The sequence below is a fragment of the Perognathus longimembris genome, chromosome 14, assembly GCF_023159225.1.
Source record: "Perognathus longimembris pacificus isolate PPM17 chromosome 14, ASM2315922v1, whole genome shotgun sequence".
NCBI classification, from domain to species: Eukaryota; Metazoa; Chordata; class Mammalia; order Rodentia; family Heteromyidae; genus Perognathus; species Perognathus longimembris.
The window spans coordinates 54619143-54625402 of NC_063174.1; the positions used below are offsets into that span (position 1 = coordinate 54619143).

At 51.3% G+C, this 6260-nt stretch overlaps 1 protein-coding gene and 1 pseudogene across 2 annotated transcripts in view; both read right to left on the bottom strand.

Annotated features, from left to right (window-relative positions):
- The window catches only part of Itpk1 (inositol-tetrakisphosphate 1-kinase), a 124873-nt gene that overhangs the window by 61727 nt on the left and 56886 nt on the right, over nucleotides 1–6260 (bottom strand). The gene's annotated exons all lie outside the window — the stretch shown is intronic.
- LOC125363580 overlaps nucleotides 6133–6260 on the bottom strand; it is a 2890-nt pseudogene continuing 2762 nt past the window's right edge.

A 6260-nucleotide genomic window follows, 5' to 3' on the forward strand; every position in this document is an offset into this window, starting at 1 on the left:
GTCAGGCCACCACAGGGGCCTCTCCTCTCTCACACAGTCCGAGGAGAACTGCAGACATGTGGCTGCGGTTCCAGAAAAGGCCACAACTGAGCACCACCGGTGGCTCAGGCCTGTAATCCTAGCTACTCAGAAGGCTGAGATCTGAGAATTGAGGTTCAAAGCCAGCCCAGGCAAAAAAGTCCGTGAGACTCGTATCTCTGATTAACCACAAAAAGCTGAAGGTGGAGCTGTGGCTCGAGTGGTAGAGTGCTATCACTTGAGCACAAAAGCTCAGTGACAGGCCCCAGGCTCTGAGTTCAAGTCCCAGGGCTAGCAACACACACACACACACACACACACACACACACACACACACACACACACACAGAGAGAGAGAGAGAGAGAACAAACAAAATGCGCAGGAGGTGCCCAATATCCGGGCTCTTTTCATGTACTCCCCACACATCCAACAATTAATAAAATGTTATTTCCTCTGGGATGCTGGTGGGGAGTCCTCCCAGGGCTCCCTGGCCCTCCCCCCCTTTCTGAAACCCCAAGCTGCTCACAACTCATCAGACTCAGTACCCAGGGGGCTGGCCCAGGGCTCCCCAAGAACACTGCCTCATTCTCTCACTCTGGGATCACTACCAACAACCAGCCCTTCTCTCCAGTCTCAGCCCAATACCCGGCTCAGGCTGCAGGGCTGGGTGGGGGTGGGGCACTAAGAAAAGTCTCTTGGAGCACAATGGAAGGGACTGAGAGGCACTGGCAGCTACCAAAGCAAAAGCAGCCTTGAGGGACCAGAAGGGACCTGTCTGCTAGCAGGGGACAAGGAGCCCCCTACAGTGCTTCACAGATGCCAGGGTGATGGGAAAGCCTCAGAACATACATCACCTCCTGCAGGCAATACCCCAGTTGCTCCCCCACCCCTAATAATGTTCCTTTTCTCCTTCCCTGCCCAACCTCCCGCCCCACGGTTGCTGTGACTGGCTGTTGGACAAGAGAGTCCTGGAGGCTGTTCCTCTGTGCCCTGGTTGGTTCCTGCTCTGGGCTAGAGCAGTCACAATTTCTGGGAGCTGCACAGGAATCCTCTGGGCCATACACACCCCCAAGACAAAACCACCCCATGCCCACCCTCCCCACATGGTCAATTGGCCAGCACTGGAAAGCACTTTTGGTCTTCTGGTCCTACCTAGGTGCTGCAGGAGGGAGGATGCTGTAGTATGTGTGTAGATTCCAGACGAGGGCAGTTTGAGAGCTCAAGACAGCAAAGCCACCTGTACCTACCCTACCCTACCCTGCATACCACCCCACCCCACCCCTGGGGCCTGACAGTGGCAGCACTGTCTCTGCTTGCCTAGAACTGAGACCATTCTGCTACAGTGGAGCCAGACAGATTTCAGATTTCAGATGCAGTAAACAAAGACGAAGCTGTAAAATAATTGTCTCTTCTCCCTTATCAAATTAACACACGGCTCATTCTAAGAGATGTTTAAACTCCCAGTTACTTAGCCACTCCAAGCAACTTTAATTAGATCTCACATAATATTTCATGGGGTGAGGGTGTGGCTTAAGTGATACAGTGCTTAATGCCCTGAGTTCATTCCCCCTGCACAGACCAAGGGAAGGAAAAAGGGAGAAGGGACAGCGAAAGAAGACAGAGAGACTCTTGTAGATACTAAGATACTTTCTAACTTTAAAAGTATTTTTTTCTGCTGGGGGCTGGTGACTCAAGCCTGTGACCCTAGCTACTAAGGAGGCTGCGATCTGAGGACTGTGGTTCAAAGCCAGCCTGGGTAGGAGAGTCCACAAGACTTTTATCTCCAATTAACCACCTAAGAACCAGGAGTGAAGCTGTGGCTCAAGTGATAGAGGACTAGCCTTGAGCCTGGGCCCTGAGTGTAAACCCCAGACCTGGCACACACATGTGCATGCTCTCTCTCTCTCTCTCTCTCTCTCTCTCTCTCTCTCTCTCCAAAGTTGGAATTATACTATGCACACAAGTTTGGGTCTTACTTCTTAGTAAATATGCTATAACTAACATATATACTCCTATGGCATATTTTTCTGAAGCACAATCACTAAAAGGTCAATAAAGTATAATTTATCTGCTCAATTCTTCATCACTTAACATGTGTCTGCTTCTAACTGTGCACTCATAAAACACAAGGAGAGGAAAGTACATCCATATACTTCTGCTTTCAGGGAAAGGAGAGTGGGCTATGAGTTTAAGACTGGAAAAATACCCCCACTGCAAATTTAAAAAACAAATAAACACAAGCTCCAGGCAGCTACCTACAAACTACAGCCAATGGAAAAGGAGATCCCTGAAAATAATGTTCTCTGACAAGTATCAAAATCTGTTACCTAGGGCTGGGGATATGGCCTAGTGGCAAGAGTGCCTGCTTCATATACATGAGGCCCTGGGTTCGATTCCCCAGCACCACATATACAGAAAATGGCCAGAAGTGGTGCTGTGGCTCAAGTGGCAGAGTGCTAGCCTTGAGCAAAAAGGAAGCCAGGGACAGTGCTCAGGCCCTGAGTCCAAGCCCCAGGACTGGCAAAAAAAAAAAAAAAAAATCTGTTACCTAGCTCTTGCTCGACTTTTCTCTGAACTGTGCACTTAAAGAAAATACTCCCCAGCCAGGCGCTGGTGGCTCACGCCTGTAATCCTAGTGACTCGGGAGGCTGAGACTTGAGGATCGTGGTTCAAAGCCAGCCCGGGCAGAAAAGTCTGTGAGACTCTTATCGCCAATAAACTACTCAAAAAACTGGAATTGGCACTATGGCTCAAGTGGTAGATGCTAGCCTTGAGCTGAAAAGCGGAGGAACAGTGCCCAGGCCCTGAGTTCAAGCCCAAAGACTAATAATAATAATAATGAAACCAGCTATAAGACCAGGACAAAGTGGGATGTGGATGAGGTGGTTGACCCCCTGCCCTACCATCCCTGTGAAAGGAAGAATCCATGGCAGGACTGCAGTCCCCATGTGAGCAGATGCTGTGTGACCATGGAGCCACACCTGTCTAATCTCCCTCGCAGCCTTGTTCCGATGGCCCATTCTTCGGAGGCCTCCTCCTCCAGGAGGCCTTCAGCAGCCCTTCCCTGTGGGCAGAGGTGGCAGCCCGCCGTTTCCCCTGGCTTGGCTTGTATACTCCTCTCTGTTCTCAGCAGGCATTCATTGTGATCCAGAGATCAGTAGGTTCTGGAATATGAGCACCAGGAGAGCCCAGGCCAGAAACCAAGCAGTCAGACCCACCCACCCTGGAGCCTGCCTGTGCCAGGGAGCCACCACGACCAGTGCCTAGCAGGTGCCGCAGTAACCCAGCAGAAGAGAAGCCTCAGATGTAAACTAGGAGAGACGTGAGGTGCTGGGAGCCCTGGAACACAGCAAACCTCTACCACAGCCTTCCAATCCTCACAAACCATAACTCTTGGTAGACAAGGACCCCATCTTACAGAATCCGAGTCCTTCACAGCCATCCACAAAAGAACAACAGCAGTGCCCCTATCCACACCCGCCCCATGCAGAGGCCATGATAGCCCCTCACAGATTGGTACTAGGCCCTCTCCCGACAACGCCCACCACAGCAGATATTGTTAATAGCATTTTTTTCTGGCAATGAAAATTACCTTTCTAGAGTATATTACATGTCCCAGATCTCACAGTAACAGACCCAAGAGTCAAAAATGGAGAATAGACACTTTTTCTATCTGCTCTCTTGTTGTCCTGATGAACAACAAAACACTCACTTGGTTGGCCGAAAATGGCCACATCCTGTTCCTCTGTGGCTAAGAACAAATGCTGTCCCCTCCTCTCTGCCAAGCAACTTCAGTCTCAGTCCCTGAGTGGCTCTAGTGCTAGAGGTGAGCTTGTTTTTGTGTCACCAAAACCCCCTTGCCACAGTGGCTTGGGGGGTGACCCAGGTTGTGGTTGCAGAAGGCTGGAAATCCTAGTAACAGAGGGAGGAACTGGTGGGCACAAAAGGGGCAAAGGGCTCCAATAAGGAGAAGGAAACATAAGTTTCAATCCTTTCTCAAATCAGACTCGAAATCCAAACTCTTTCTCACCCAGCCATTGCTGGCTCTCTACTGAGGACTACTAGAGGAAAGCTTAGAAAATTCTTGACATTGGCAAAAAATATCAACCCAGGATTGGCCAGGTAGGCCATGGAACAGAGTACGTATAGTGCTGTGGCTAGGAGACATAAACAACTCATCCCAGAACCCAAGCTACGGGTGTGGGATTCATCCTACCCTTTCTGTACACTAGTGTATACAGAGCGGGAGGCAGATAAAAAGACAGAACAGGTGATTTTTCTTTTTTTCTTTTTTTGCCAGTCCTGAGGCTTGAACTCAGGGCCTGGGCACTGTCCCTGAGCTTCTTTTGCTCAAGGCTAACACTCTTCCACTTGAGCCACAGCGCCACTTCCAGCTTTTTTTGTTGTTGTTTATGTGGTACTGAGGAATCGAACCCAGGGCTTCATGCATGCTAGGCAAGTACTCTACCGCTAAGCCACCTTCCCAGCCCCAGAACAGATGATTTCTGAAGGCAGAAAATACCAGTAAGAAAGTGGAAGGGCAGAGATGGAGGCCACCCAAGTCTGCATGCTCCCGAGGGCCCTGCAGAAAATGTCTCACACACAGATGTCACTTTCCCGACCACTCTTTGCTCTGGGGCTATTCCCAACAGCAAATCCCAGTACATGTGACAAACAGAAAATGCCATCCTTGGCCCAAAGCAGCCCCTCCTGTTTGTCTACGTGGCCCCACCTGCGTGAAGGAACAAAGGGCACCCAGCAGGAATGTGCACCCAGCCTGGGTGGCCTCAGCCAGGCTAAATCTCATCTGGGCTCCAAGGCAACCTGATCACCAGGGCCTGTGCATTGGAGGCTGGGGCTCTGCGGGAAGGCAGCACCGCCTGGTTTCAAGCCAAGATCCCAGAGGTCTCCCCGACACCACAGCCTCTCCTTGATCTCAGGAGCCACACGGCTGGCAGCATGCCCGAGGCCTAGAAGGAGGCTTGCTCGCAGCCCTTCCCATCCCCTCTTCCTCCGCCGCCCTCACCCCTCATGACCACCGTGCACATTTTGCTACAACCCTAGCTTCAGTTTTGCTCTTGAGATTATGTCTGACAAAATGAGGAGAAACCTCCTGGACTAGGTCCTCATTCACCCATTCTTGTGGATGCCAAGTCCCTTGATTTGCTCCTCTTTTCTCTACCATCTATCTGAGAGCCAGAGTCAGAAGCTGCAGGGAACCGTGGCAGGGCAGGAGCAGAGGAACGATGGGGCAGGCATGACCCAGAATGCCACAGAAGCAATGTAAATCACGAGGCTGGCTGGTGTGGGAATGGCAGGGACAGTGGTGAACAACTGGCTTCAATACTCAAGTAATTCAAAGAAAATTCCTATGCGGTACAAAGAAGCTGCAAGTGAGTCCATTTGAGTCACCAGTTTGTGATCTGGCCCAACTCCTTCTGCACACATGGGGAGGCTGAGGCGCAGCCAAAAGGAAGGGGGTCTCTAACTAAGGTCAGGCTGGCCACTACTGAGGAAGCCCAGCACCAAAACAACCCGAAGCCTAGGTCGGTGCTGGCTGTAATAGGTCTGGTAGCAGATGGACACTGGGGTGGGATTATCAGGGACTGGGCTGAGCCACAGGAAGTCACTCAGATGATCACAAATGTGCAGTAACTGACCACCACCCAGCTGTCTAGGAACCACAAATCCTGGATGGGGAGGAGCACCAGCTCAGTGGGATAAGAGGGGCGTGGCCTCTGTCCAGGCCCAGCCCAAACTACATAGTAGAAAGAGGAACTTTCTGCAAAAAGTTCCACTGATAGATACTGCAAGACTAGGTCCAATCCCACGAGGCCCAGCCACGCAGGCTCCACAGCCAAGGGGAAGGAGTCCTCAAGGCCCCACCCTGGTAATAAGTAAGATCTACCCCATGGCCCCCTCCACAGCACCTCAAGCCTGAGGGGAAGTCAGCAGCTAGCATTCAATGATAGCCAGACAACTACACTGGCTCCCACAGGTGCAAGCTCAAGCTCAAGCCAAACCCTGGAGCTGCCACTCAGGAGGAAGCAGGGATTGGACAACCTCTTAGGAGGTCAATTTTTGGAGTAAACCTCAGGCCCCATAGGGCTAGCTCAAGGACAAGTCAGTGTGTCCTTTTTAGTCAACTCCCTGCTGCCTCCAAAGAGTTCTGCTGCAGACATGGAAGCCTACAGGGCATTATGGATTAAAGGCCACTGGGAAGGGCAGGATGGCACACCTA